The sequence below is a fragment of the Erythrolamprus reginae genome, chromosome 1, assembly GCF_031021105.1.
Source record: "Erythrolamprus reginae isolate rEryReg1 chromosome 1, rEryReg1.hap1, whole genome shotgun sequence".
In the NCBI taxonomy this organism is placed as follows: Eukaryota; Metazoa; Chordata; class Lepidosauria; order Squamata; family Dipsadidae; genus Erythrolamprus; species Erythrolamprus reginae.
Genome location: NC_091950.1, coordinates 390,038,505 through 390,050,976, shown reverse-complemented (window position 1 = coordinate 390,050,976; position 12,472 = coordinate 390,038,505). Strand labels below are relative to the sequence as shown.

At 39.9% G+C, this 12,472-nt stretch overlaps 1 protein-coding gene across 3 annotated transcripts in view; it reads right to left on the bottom strand.

Annotated features, from left to right (window-relative positions):
* Nucleotides 1-12,472, bottom strand: part of ZNF395 (zinc finger protein 395) — a 53,542-nt gene that overhangs the window by 31,036 nt on the left and 10,034 nt on the right. The window lies entirely within an intron of this gene.

Here is a 12,472-nt window from a genome sequence, read left to right as displayed (position 1 = left end):
GGCCTGGTAGGGCAATACTGCAAAATGGGCAGGATCATTAATTCATTCATTCATTGGATATATATGCCGCCCCTATCCGAGGACTCGGGGCGGCTTACAACAGAATGCCATAGATAAATCCAATTAATTACACTAAACAAACAATTTAAAATCTCCAGATACATTAAAATCAATTATACACATTCAGACAACAGCCATGCAGACATCCGTCGGCCGGGGGTAAGATCTAATCACCCCAAGCCTGGCGGCATAAATGACTCATAAGACTTTTGCGGAAGGCGAGGAGGGTGGGGGCAGTGCGAATCTCTGGGAAGAGCTGATTCCAGAGGGCCGGGGCTCCCACAGAGAAGGCTCTTCCCCTAGGCCCCGCCAAGCAAAATTGTCTACTTGACAGGACCTGGAGAAGGCCGACTCTGTGGGACATAACCAGTCGCTGGGACTCATAGGGCAGAAGGCGGTCCCACAAGTAATCACTCCGTCTTGTCGGGGTTCAGTCTGAGCTTTTTAACACCCATACAGACCCGCAGGATGTTTGGATTTTTCTTTAGATTTGGAGGTATTGGGACTATTCAAATGGAAAGCCTACTTAGAATGTAAACTTCTTTTTTTTCCCCATTTCCGTCTCCAGAATAGCGAAAACCACATCTCTTGATGTTCAACAGCAGCAGCCACAGCAGGTGCTTGGAGCTATACAGACCAGAGTTTGCCAGTTCGGCTTCACACTTCTCAAGCACAACACTCAAGCCATCCTAAGGAAGCAGGGCCTTTATAAGGAAATCCAGACACACAAGTACTCTACACATACACATTTTTACTTTACGGTTCCTAGAGGGCAAATACAGGTGACCAAAGCTCTGAAAAAATACGGGCAAAGCCCACAGTATCTAAGGGGCTCAGAAAAAGTGGCCACAACATTCCTGCAGCATGTAGCTCTGTACCAACCAACATTCGCCTAAGATAGCCCAAATGAATGTGGGGCTACGCATCCTTCATGGCACTTTGGGTAGGCATTTTCAGTAGGCCTGCAGTCTGCTTTGGGAAAATATAGCTTCAAGCACTATATAACCAAACTGGAGTCCTCAGCCATGTCAGACTGCTGAAAGTATTATTATATTATATTATATTATATTATATTATATTATATTATATTATTATTATATTATTATTATATTATTATTATATTATTATATTATTATATTAATTATATTAATTATATTATATATTGTATTGTATTGTATTATATTATATTATATTATATTTGTCAAAACGTGTACAAGATAATAGCTATGTAAGTATAGGTAAATTTGGACAATAGGACATTAGGACAGGGACGAAAGGCATGATGGTGCACTTATGCATGCCCCTTACAGGAATGGGGTGAGGTCGATTGTAGACAGTCTAAGGTTAAAGTTTTTGGGGTTTAGGGAAGAAACCACAGAATCAGGTAGTGCATTCTAGGCATTGATCGCTCTATAGCTGAAGTTGTATTTTCTGCAGTCGAGATTCCGGCAATTTTCAGTGGTTTTTGGCTTCCACGCGTGCGCAGAAGCCAAAAAAAAAATTGCTGAAATCTTGCATGCCCACGTTTTCTCACGAGATTTGCTTCCTGCGCATGCGCAGAGGCCAAACCTCGCTCCAACACGCATGCACCGGTCACTCAGAGCTGCGTGCGCATCAGCACCGGTAGCGGAGTTAAGTTGCAGATGATGGTTTCTGGAAGATAGAGTTCATGTCTAACTTGGATATTTTTAAGGTTTAGTTGTTGTTTTTGTAGAAGACCGCAACTCCACCTCCTCTACTGGTTTCATGATCGGACCAATAAACGTGACAGTCTCTTAGTGTAATAATGGAGACAGGGAGAGAAGTGTTCAGCCATGTTTCATAGACAGATATAATGTCAAATTTAGCAGTTTTTTGTAAGAGGGGGAGTTTGGGTATTTTGTTTGCGATGCTTCTTGCATTAAATAGTTTGCATTTAAAATCAGCAGTGGGTGATACTGAGGAAGGAAGGGGCATGTATACCTAGTTTTGGGTGATGAGGAAATTGGATGGTGGATGGTGGGACTTAGTTTTGATGGAGTTAATTTTTTAATTAGTTAATTTGGAGTTATTTGGCCTGGAATCAAGCAAGGAACAGATGTCACTCCGAAAAAGTCCTGCTGTCTAATTACATCCACACATGGGTTCAAGCCAGGAGTGCATTTTCAGTTAAAACAGGTTCTGTTTGCAGTTAAAGTAGTGAGGAGGAAAGAAAGTTCCCTTGTGTAGACATGCAGCACTGAGCTTTTGCAGTGAAAGAATCGAGAAAGAAAGACATTTCTGTGTTTTGCATCAATTAGGGAGTGCTTTGTGTCAAAAGACAGTTTAGGAACAGAGTAGACAAGCACAACCAATACCCACGCATGTCCCACGGGACAATACTGACAGGAAGCTCTAGCCCCAAAGCTCAGGAATGGCTTTTTCAGAACTCAGCAAGCCACTGCTGTGTAAACAGACAGTTGCAGTCAGAATTCAGCCTGTTGAAAAAGAAATGCTTACGATACAACCCACCATTGGGCACGGATAACCTGTATCAGAGAAGCAAATGTGAGGTTCCTGGGCTTTATGTGGGAAAGGATCCGAGAAATCTGGTATAATCTAATTAAATTGAAAGAAGATTGAAATTATTAAGCACCTAAAGAGGTGTCTTCCTATTAACCAGATTTAATTGTAAGGAGATGTAAAGGAACTCAAACTCAGTTTTATTCCGGCTCTTCCCATTTCTTTTTGAACTGAACTTCTTTAAAAGCAAAACATGGGTCTTTAGCCTGGAAAAAAGCTTGGGGGATCCAGATTATAGGAAGCCTGGAATTCACCTGAATCCAGAACTCATTCCTGGAAATTCATTCCACCTCACGATTCCCTATATAATCTGAGCTTAAAGAAAGTGAGAAGATTTTAATTTGTTCTCAATGTGCATGGTGCAATTTTCAAGCTGGCCTGAACTACAGCATTTGTTTAGGAAATGTAAGAAATTAACAAAACCAAGAAAATAGAGACAAAGAGCAATATGCATGCAGCAAGGCAGGTAGATTTTCAGCTACACAGTCTGTCTTCTTTTAAATTCCCCCCCCCCCCCCCCCGGTCTGACAGCACTTTGCCAAACTGAAATTCCAAGAATTATTTCTGTCAAACTAGCATGTTGCTTTATATTTTAGATATTAATAACCTGTGAAAAATCCAAGTTGCAACCACCAGATCATTGCCCCAAGGCAGCCTACAAATGAAACAGAAATGGTACGGTACAAAAAACATGCAAGCAAGGATAAGTGATAGAGGCCCTTTCCTCCCCCACCCCCCAAAAGTTTCCTATTCTGACCCTTTAACATTATATTTTGCCAGGCTCTAAAAGAGAGAGAGGGAGGGCGGGAGGGGGAGAAGAAGGGAGGGAGAGAGAGAGGAAGCGGGAGAGGGAGGGAGGGAGGATGGGAGGGAGAGCGGTAGAGAGGGATGGAGAGGAGGGAGGGATGGAGAGGGAGGGAGGAAGGGTGAGGGAGAAAGGGAAAAGAGGGAGAGGGGGGCAGGAGAGAGGGAGAGACAGAGGGAGGGAGAGGGAGGGAGAGGAAGGGATGGAAGAAGAGAGAGAGGGAGGGGGAGGGAGGGAGGGAGAGAAAGGTTGCTTGTGATTCTGGGGGCATCAGGTTCTGTACCCAGTAAGCCACCTGCTCTCTCCAGAGTAGCTGAAATTTGAGCTCCATCATTTAATTTGTATATACAGGCTTCAGTCAGACCACCTCAGTTAATTAATTCTCTTTCATATTTGGACTAGAACTACCTTTTCCCAAATTGGGCCCTCAAATATCCTGGGATTAAAACTCCAGGAATTTGTAGCCATCTGGTTGAAACACATCTGAAAGGACTAACTGGATAAGGCTTTATAGACTGTCTGGATATGAAGTACAGGTAACCTTCGATTTATCACTCTCCATTACAGTCGTAAGTCATGATGGGCATAAAGCAAGTAACCTATGTTGACCGGCCTATTTTTAATTATCTTTTTTGCAATGGTTGATAAGTGAATCACCATGGTTATTAAACGAATCCATAGTTGTTTAAGCAAACCAATTGTTCACTATGGGGTGTTTTTGCCACCAAAAAAAGGGAGGCAAATGCTGGGTTTTGAGAAAAATGTCATAAATTACAGTCATGTGACTAGGGGGCAGCTAGCAGACCTTCAGAACTGGGTTGTAATAATTTTTGGAGATATTTTTCCATTCCCCACCATCCATTCAGAGCTGAAGAAGCTTCTTAGATGAGAAGCAAAACATCTTCAAAGAAAAAACACAAAGGCCAGTTGCCTCTTGAAAAAGTAGCTTTGAGACAACCATGACCTGGATGACTGAGAATCCCCAGAGACATACATTTTGGAGAGTTATTATAACTTTGAACAGTCACTAAGGAACCAGTCATAAATCGAGAATCACCTGTACTAGTAATTCAGACAGCAAGCTGGCCTGCAAAAAGGCAGTTTGGTTAACACAACAAAAAGGAACAGTGCAAATTAGTCTAATCAGCTGAAAGTATCTATTGGCTCTGAGCAAATTCTATTTATTGATTTATTGATCTGTGCAAGGAGGTTGCTTTAATTCAGTCTGGTAGATGTACTGCCTTCATTAAAGTATTGCTTTGACAAGTTAAGAACTGGGTGAAAACACAGGCATGAATGCTTTTAAAGCAACTGTAACATTTAAAGACTGCTTATCTTAATACAATAGTTGTTACCCTCAGAGTGAGATTGTGATTTAGCAATATAGTTTGGAATAATAGTTAATACATATTTATATTTATATTTATATTATTTATATTTATTGAGCCAAGGTGGTGCAGTGGGTAGAGTGCAGTACTGCAGCCACTAAAGCTGACTATTGGATCTGCAGGTCAGCGGTTCAAATCTCATCACCGGCTCAAGGTTGACTCAGCCTTCCATCCTTTCGAAGTGGGTAAAATGAGGACCTGAATTGTGAGGGCAATATGCTGGCTCTGTTTTTTTAAAAGTGCTATTGCTAACATGTTGTAAGCCGCTCTAAGTCTAAAGAGAAGGGCGGCATAAAAAATTGAATAAATAAATAAAATAAATAAATATTTATATTTATATGCCGTCCATTCCAATAGGACTCAGGGCAGTTAACAATAATCACAAATACTAAAAGCAATAAAAAATACAACACTAATAAAACAACAATACTGTAAAATACATAAAAATGTAAAAAGCCATACATTCACACGGCCATTCTCCTAATTCCAGGCCTGCCGAAAAGGCCAGGTCTTAACAGCTTTCCGGAAGACCTGTAGGGTGGAGATAGTACGGACCTCTGGAGGCAGTTGATTCCAAAGGGTCAGAGCTGCCACAGAGAAGGCTCTTCCCCAAAGCCCCGCCAACCGACATTGTTTGGCGGAGGGGACCCAAAGAAGGCCGACCCTGGTCGTAGCGAGGTATGAGGCAGGAGGCAGTCTCTTACCCTCTTCAAAAACAGAACTAGGAAAACAAGTCAGCATTTCTTCTCTTGGATATGCTACCTATTTACACATGGGGAAGGGGGTAAAAGTTTTCTAAAAACAATCTTCCCGACCAGGGGTGGCGACTTTGATTTCATTGAAGGCTGCATTAAGGTTGTGTTTACCTCGGGCTGAGGTAGACGTGGCCAGCTTGACTATACTCGTGTCGGGGGCATCTGTGGTGGCATGAGTGCTCAGCCAGACAAAATAGGCTCCAGAGCTTTTTAGCAGTCACAGCCTCCTGCTGCCCTCTGCCCGTGAAAAATGGAGCTCAGAGGGGCCACCTGCGAGCCAGATCTAAGCACCCTACGGTTCACATCCAGCCCCAGAGCCTTGAGATTGACACTCCTGCTCTTGACATTTATGGGGCTGCAGTCATGTTCACCTCGTTTTGATGCTTGAATAGTTTTTTCTGAACAGGAAATGGGGAGCAGGTTAAGGAAAAGTGGGGCTTGGCCAAGTTTTCTTCTTGGTTTCTTCACTTTCAGACTCAACACCTTCAGCAGACAACATGTTTATTCTGGCAAACCTACCTGCATGATATGGATCACTGGATGGGTAAATGGATAAGATTAGCTACTGGATACCAGAAAGACCTCAACCCACTCTGCTCCCCCACAAAGTTATAGCAACGCTGATCCCACAAGATAGGATGATTGCCATCTAATTCTTCTGAAACCAAGTTAAGCAAACCTCAACAATCCCAAATTAATGACACCAAATTTACATTCCTCTATAAAATTTTATTACAGAGCAATGGGGGTTGAAATCTAAAACATATGAAGAGCATCCCTTAACATTACAGATTAGTTAAAACTATCAATCTTATTTTTAAGTCAATTTTCAAAATTGGGTCACATTTTTTAATATTTTTTCCCTTTAACACTGTAATCCTGCACATCGGGGTAGACTGAGGTAGACCATTCAGTTTGGATGACTGAATGGAGCTGAAAGCTTACTGGGCCAGGTGCCCTTCCTGACCTCTACACGGAGTTCGCAGCAGCAGACAATTACTCATTGTACCCAGAGAGAGAGAGAGCTACCTGCCGCTACCTAGGATCAAACTCACAGCCTCCTGATTATGAGGTGAGAGCTCAAACATCGAGGCCACCCATAATTTTTTAATCTAATAGTTTCTTCCAAATTAAAATCCCAAACTGCAAATTTCTACATAATTGATCTAGCAATGTAAAATCCAAAAACTGACATTAAAGAGCTTTCCAGAAGTTGTAAATAAATGCTTTCTTTCGTTTTTAAATCATCTTATCCAATGGATGCCATTCCTGGAAGACCTACCTAAAGAAATAGGGGCAGTTTTTGAAAACCAAAATATCTGTATTTAAGTATTTAAAGGGCTTATATCAATGTATATTATTTTACCCCCATTTCGTGTTTCTTGGCCATGGGTGTCAACATCAGAATCTTTTTCTTGAAGCTCAAAATTTTTTTCTCAAATCTGCTAAATATGAGGAAACAAGTTGTTATCATAAACGTATTTGTATTTATTAGATTTGTATGCCACCCCCTCTCCGTAGACTCGTAAAGTGAGCTATGGCAGGCGGGGGGGGGGGGGGGATTTTCTATTTCAAAAAACAGTGAAAAAAGGAAAAAAAATGATTGGGTAATGATTGTAATGGGTTATTAAGAATTTTAAAGTACTTTTAATTGCATTTTAATTATTTATATTGTTTTTACTTTTGCTGTGAACTGCCCTGAGTCCCATGGGATTTGGCGGCATATAAATATAAATATAAATATAAATATAAATATAAATATAAATATAAATATAAATATAAATATAAATATAAATATAAAATATAAATATAAATATAAATATAAATATAAAATATAAATATAAATATAAATATAAATATAAATATAAATATAAATATAAATACATACATACATAAAAAGTACTACCCCACCCTTGCATGGCACTTCTCCATCCATGTTGCATACCTACCCAGCACCAAAACCCCTCAACCAACCAAAACCTGATCTATTTTAGGATTACAACAGTTACCTTTGATTTAATTTGATTTGCATTTCAAATGAACCACATTTAAAGTGATTATCACCCTTCTATTTCACAATTTTCCTTTTGGTTACATTACTCAAAGTTCTCAGAGTTATCTGAAATTTCAGGTCCAAGGACAGGTTGCCCGCAAATTATTATTATTTATTAAATTTATATGCCGCCCCTCTCCAAAGACTTATGACCACAATTGACACCCTGATGTTGTGAGACATTTGTTATGTGAATTTTGTCCCATTTTATAACCTTTCTTGCCTCAAGCTTTAAGCAAATCACTGCAGTTGTAAAGCTAATAACCCAGTTGTTAAGTGAATTTGGCTTCCCCCTTGACTTCACTCTTAAGGTCACAAAAAGATATGACATGACCTTGGAATACAGCAATGGTCATAAAAATGAACCAACTGTCAAGCATCAGAATTTTGATCACATGATCATGGAGATGCTGCAAAAGCCATAACAGTCCAAAATGGTCAAAGTCACTTTTCTCAGTGTTGTAACTTTGAATGTTCATTAAATAAACTGTTGTACACCTGTTTCCCTATTGATCTTTTAAGAGAATGGCTTTCACTTTAGTATAAAGCTATGACATCTGATACTGCACATCAATAAAAGGAATAACTGAATGTTAAAGGTAGATTAATCTCTTTTTTAGATTTTTTATTTATATTTCCTATCTCTTAGCTGCCCATCTTTCCCTGAAAGGGGCTCTGTAAGGCAGGTCCTAATCATGAAACCCAGAGGGTAGAAATAGGAGGGGAGGGGGAATGAGACTGACAGCAACCATCCAATAAATCCTTAGCTGAGATTGATTGAAAATAGGGGGCTTTTGATGCAGGAGGGGTTATTTTTACAGCTGAACAACAATGGGGCAGCCTCTAAAGCAGGGGTCCCCAAACCTTGGCAACTTTAAGACTTGTAGACTTCAATTCCCAGAATTCTCCAGCTGGCTATGCTGGCTGGAGAATTCTGAGAGTTGAAGTCCACAAATCGTAATGTTGCCGGAGTGATGGAAACCCTTTTTGTTTTTAATAATTGAGAATATTGGACATATGGAACGTTAGATATTGAAGTTGCAATAGTTCTTTTTTTGGTTGTTTAAATATTTTTACTTGTCAATTAGATTAAACATTGGAGGGATGAAGTTATGGTAGTTGAAATGAAAATAGAAAATAAAGAAGCTCCATTAAGGATATAAAGGATCTAAATATAAAATTTATAAGGATATAAATTTTGTATATGTACACTGCTCAAAAAATAAAGGGAACACTTAAACAACACCATATAACTCCAAGAAATCAAACTTCTGTGAAATCAAACTGTCCACTTAGGAAGCAACCCTGGTTGACAATCAATTTCACATGCTGTTGTGCACATTCAACTTTGTGCTTGAACAAAGTATTCAATGAGAATATTTCATTCATTCACATCTAGGATGTGTTATTTGAGTGTTCCCTTTACTTTTTTGAGCAGTATATATGGTTAGGCATTGGTATTGTGTTTTTATTCACATATGTTTTAAGGTGGAGAGAAAAAATTATACCTAAAAGAAAATCTTAATGTTGCCAAGTTTGGGGAACCATGGCTTAAACAGTTCACCAAACATTATTATTATTATTATTATTATTATTATTATTATTATTATTAATTAGATTTGTATGCCGCTCCTCTCCGAAGACTCGGAGCGGCTCACAACAAGACTCACTTTATGTCCACAAGTCTTAAAATTGCCAGGTTTGAAGACCTCTGCTCTAAAGCAAACTTGGGCAGCAAAGTTGCAAGACCAAATCCTATGTAGATTTATCTGGAAAATAAACCCTGGTATATATTCTTTAGGACTTTCCAGCACCTCAGCCTCTTAGTTATATTTGTAGAGATTACAAGCCCAGTTCAACAGACAATTAGGATAAGGGTTGATAGAAGCTTAACCCTCCCAACTTCAAAGTCATTCCCCTTCTGGCTTTCAAAGAGCAGCAACTCCCACTGCCTCAGCCTTTGGGTGGTGGGGAGAATCAGGCAGCACAAAGGATTAAAAGTGAGATTCTCCAAAAAAGGGGGGGGGCAGGGATTAGGAGCTTTTTTTACAAGGAAAGTCTAAAACCTGCAAATTTAAATCAAATACTCTCAGCATATTCCCGCAAAAGAGAAGTCTGTTAAGGAGGAGGAGTGGCAGTCTTGCCTGAAGGCAGGTGTGAGCAGTAATGGGAGGATGCAATGGGGGTAGTAAGTTTATGCCCTATTTATTGAATACTTAATAGGTTTTTTTATTGTCCTTCCTTCTCTAGTATGATCCTTAATTACTTTTAAAATAAGAAATAAATAATATGTTTTAACTAGAAATGCTTTAATCATTCTAAACATTATCTAGAACTGAACTTTTATAGCAATTAAGGCTATCTATCATTTGTCCTTTTTGTGGCTATTCAAATAATGTGACTTAACTGAAAGAGAGTCCAAGCACCAAGGCTCACCTTGGTCAGTAAGCCACTCCCACCCAGTCACATGACCTTTAAACCTACCCCGGTCACATGATTGTCAAGCCACTCCCACCTGGCCACATGACCATCAAACCACACCTACAAAATAAGCCACGCCCACAGTGTGGCAGTAAAAAAAATTGGCAGCCCATCACTGGGTATGAGTCTATAATGGAGAGCTGAAAAAGTCACAATTGGAGGAGAAAGAGGAAAGTGCACATAACTCTCCTTGTGAAGACACTGGTGGCATTATTCCTCACACTTACATTATCTCCCCAGCAACAATTTATCTGTCATTGTTTAGACACATTTATACAACAGTTTGGCAGAGCTCCCGAGGGAGACCCCTTTTATTTCCTGCATTCAAGTGACAGAATTGAGGCTGTGGTAGGAGGGCTTAATTCCCACCTCCCCTTGCAGAGCGAACCAGATTCCAAAACTATTCCGAGAGAGAAGAAAAGTTTTACAATGTCACACTGAACCCAACACAACCTGCTTCAACTGCAAACGGGTATAAAAACCTGCAGGAACTGGGTGCTAGAGCTGTTTTCCTTTTCACACAGAAGCAACAACTTCCCAGCTCAGCATCTCCAGTTCAGGCCAGAAAAGAACGATCACAAACCATAAAGCCTCATTTGATACAATGTGGACAAAGCTCAAACAGATTTACCAGCCTTTCGCTTTTCCCATCACATCCAGGTGCAAAGATAACATTGAACAAAACACAAGAGAGTTAACAGCAACTGGGCTGCAGAAACCCAGAAAGCCAGTAGAGGGCAGCAAAGAGTGGTGTTTTTCTTTGTCGTTTTGCTGTCATCTTGTAGTTGCTCAGGTTTTTGAACTCCAGATCTGAGAGCTATGGAGTTCACACAATATGGTGTATGCAAATTAAGGGGAAAAATAGACTACTATATATATTGTCTTTGAGTGAATGATTTTTGATATTTAACCTTTATAAAGTTTTAGATTAACTATTTAATTAGTTGGATTCAATTGTATTTTGTACACTGTTTTATTGTTGACATGTTGTGAGCCGCTCTGAGTCCACGGAGAGGGGCGGCATACAAATCCAATAAATAAATAAATAAATATTTTTTTAAATTATTATCTATGCTAATTACATAGCACATTACAATAGGCTTAAAATAAGACTTTTTGCAATATAGTGCTCCACAACCTTCAGCATCATATCATGTGAAAACCAATTAGCAAGTTCCACCAGCAAGTCTACTGGTCAAATTCTGCCTCCCTCTCAATCCCAAATGAATGCGGATCACACACACATACCAAAAAAAAAACACTCCAACACACACATACATACCAACATGCACATACACCTGGTACTTCATTAATGCAAATGGCAACTATCATCACAAAAATCAATACAGGTAGTCTTGTGGGGGGGGGCAGGAAAGAGTTAGTAATGTTCTCTGCAGTCTGGTAGCCTTCTTTAAAAAAAATTGGTTTGGTTCTGAAACCCAACATGACCACAGACTTCAGAGGATAATCAGAACTGCAGAAAAAACAATTGCTGCCAACCTGCCTTCCATTGAGGACCTGTATATTTCACGAGTCACAAAGAGGGCTGTGAAAATATTTACTGACCCCTTGCATACTGGACATAAACTATTTCAACTCCTACCCTCAAAACATCACTACAGAGCACTGCACACCAAGACAACTGGACACAAGAACAGTTTTTTTCCCAAACACCATCACTCTGCCTAACAAATAACTCCCTCAACACTGTCAAACTATTTACTAAGTCTGCACTTAGCAGTAGTTTTTTCTCATCATTCCTATCCCCAATTTCCTCCCACAATTAAAGATTCTCCAACTGGGAAGTAACTTGTTGCTTATATCCTTAAGATTCTTATTAATATTGTTTAATATTGCTTATTTGACTCCTATGACAATCATTAAATGTTGTACCACATGATTCTTGGCAAATGTATCTTTTCTTTTATGTACACCGAGAGCATATGCACCAAGAAAAATTCCTTGTGTGTCCAATCACACTTGGACAATAAAATTCTATTCTATTCTATTCTAAAAAGGAATTACCCAATCTTCCAGGACAGCTCGGTGAGTGCTAATTGGCAGAAAGGGGGCGCTGTTTCCAATCAGACTCACAAATGTTATGGAAAGTGTCTGGCTAGTCTGAGGATGGGCAGCATGTTGCACTAGGACAGTGATGGCGAACCTTTTTTTCCTTGGGTGCCAAAAGAGTGTGGGCGCACACTATTGTGCATGCCCGAATGCCCACACTCATAATTCAATGCCTGAGGAGGGTGAAAACAGCTTCCCTCACCTCCCAGAGGCCCTCTGGAGACCGGAAACCGCCTGTTTCCCAACTTCTGGGGGCCCAGTAGGCTCATGTTTCGCCCTCCCCAGGCTCCAAAGGTTTCCTTAGAACTGGGGAAGGGTA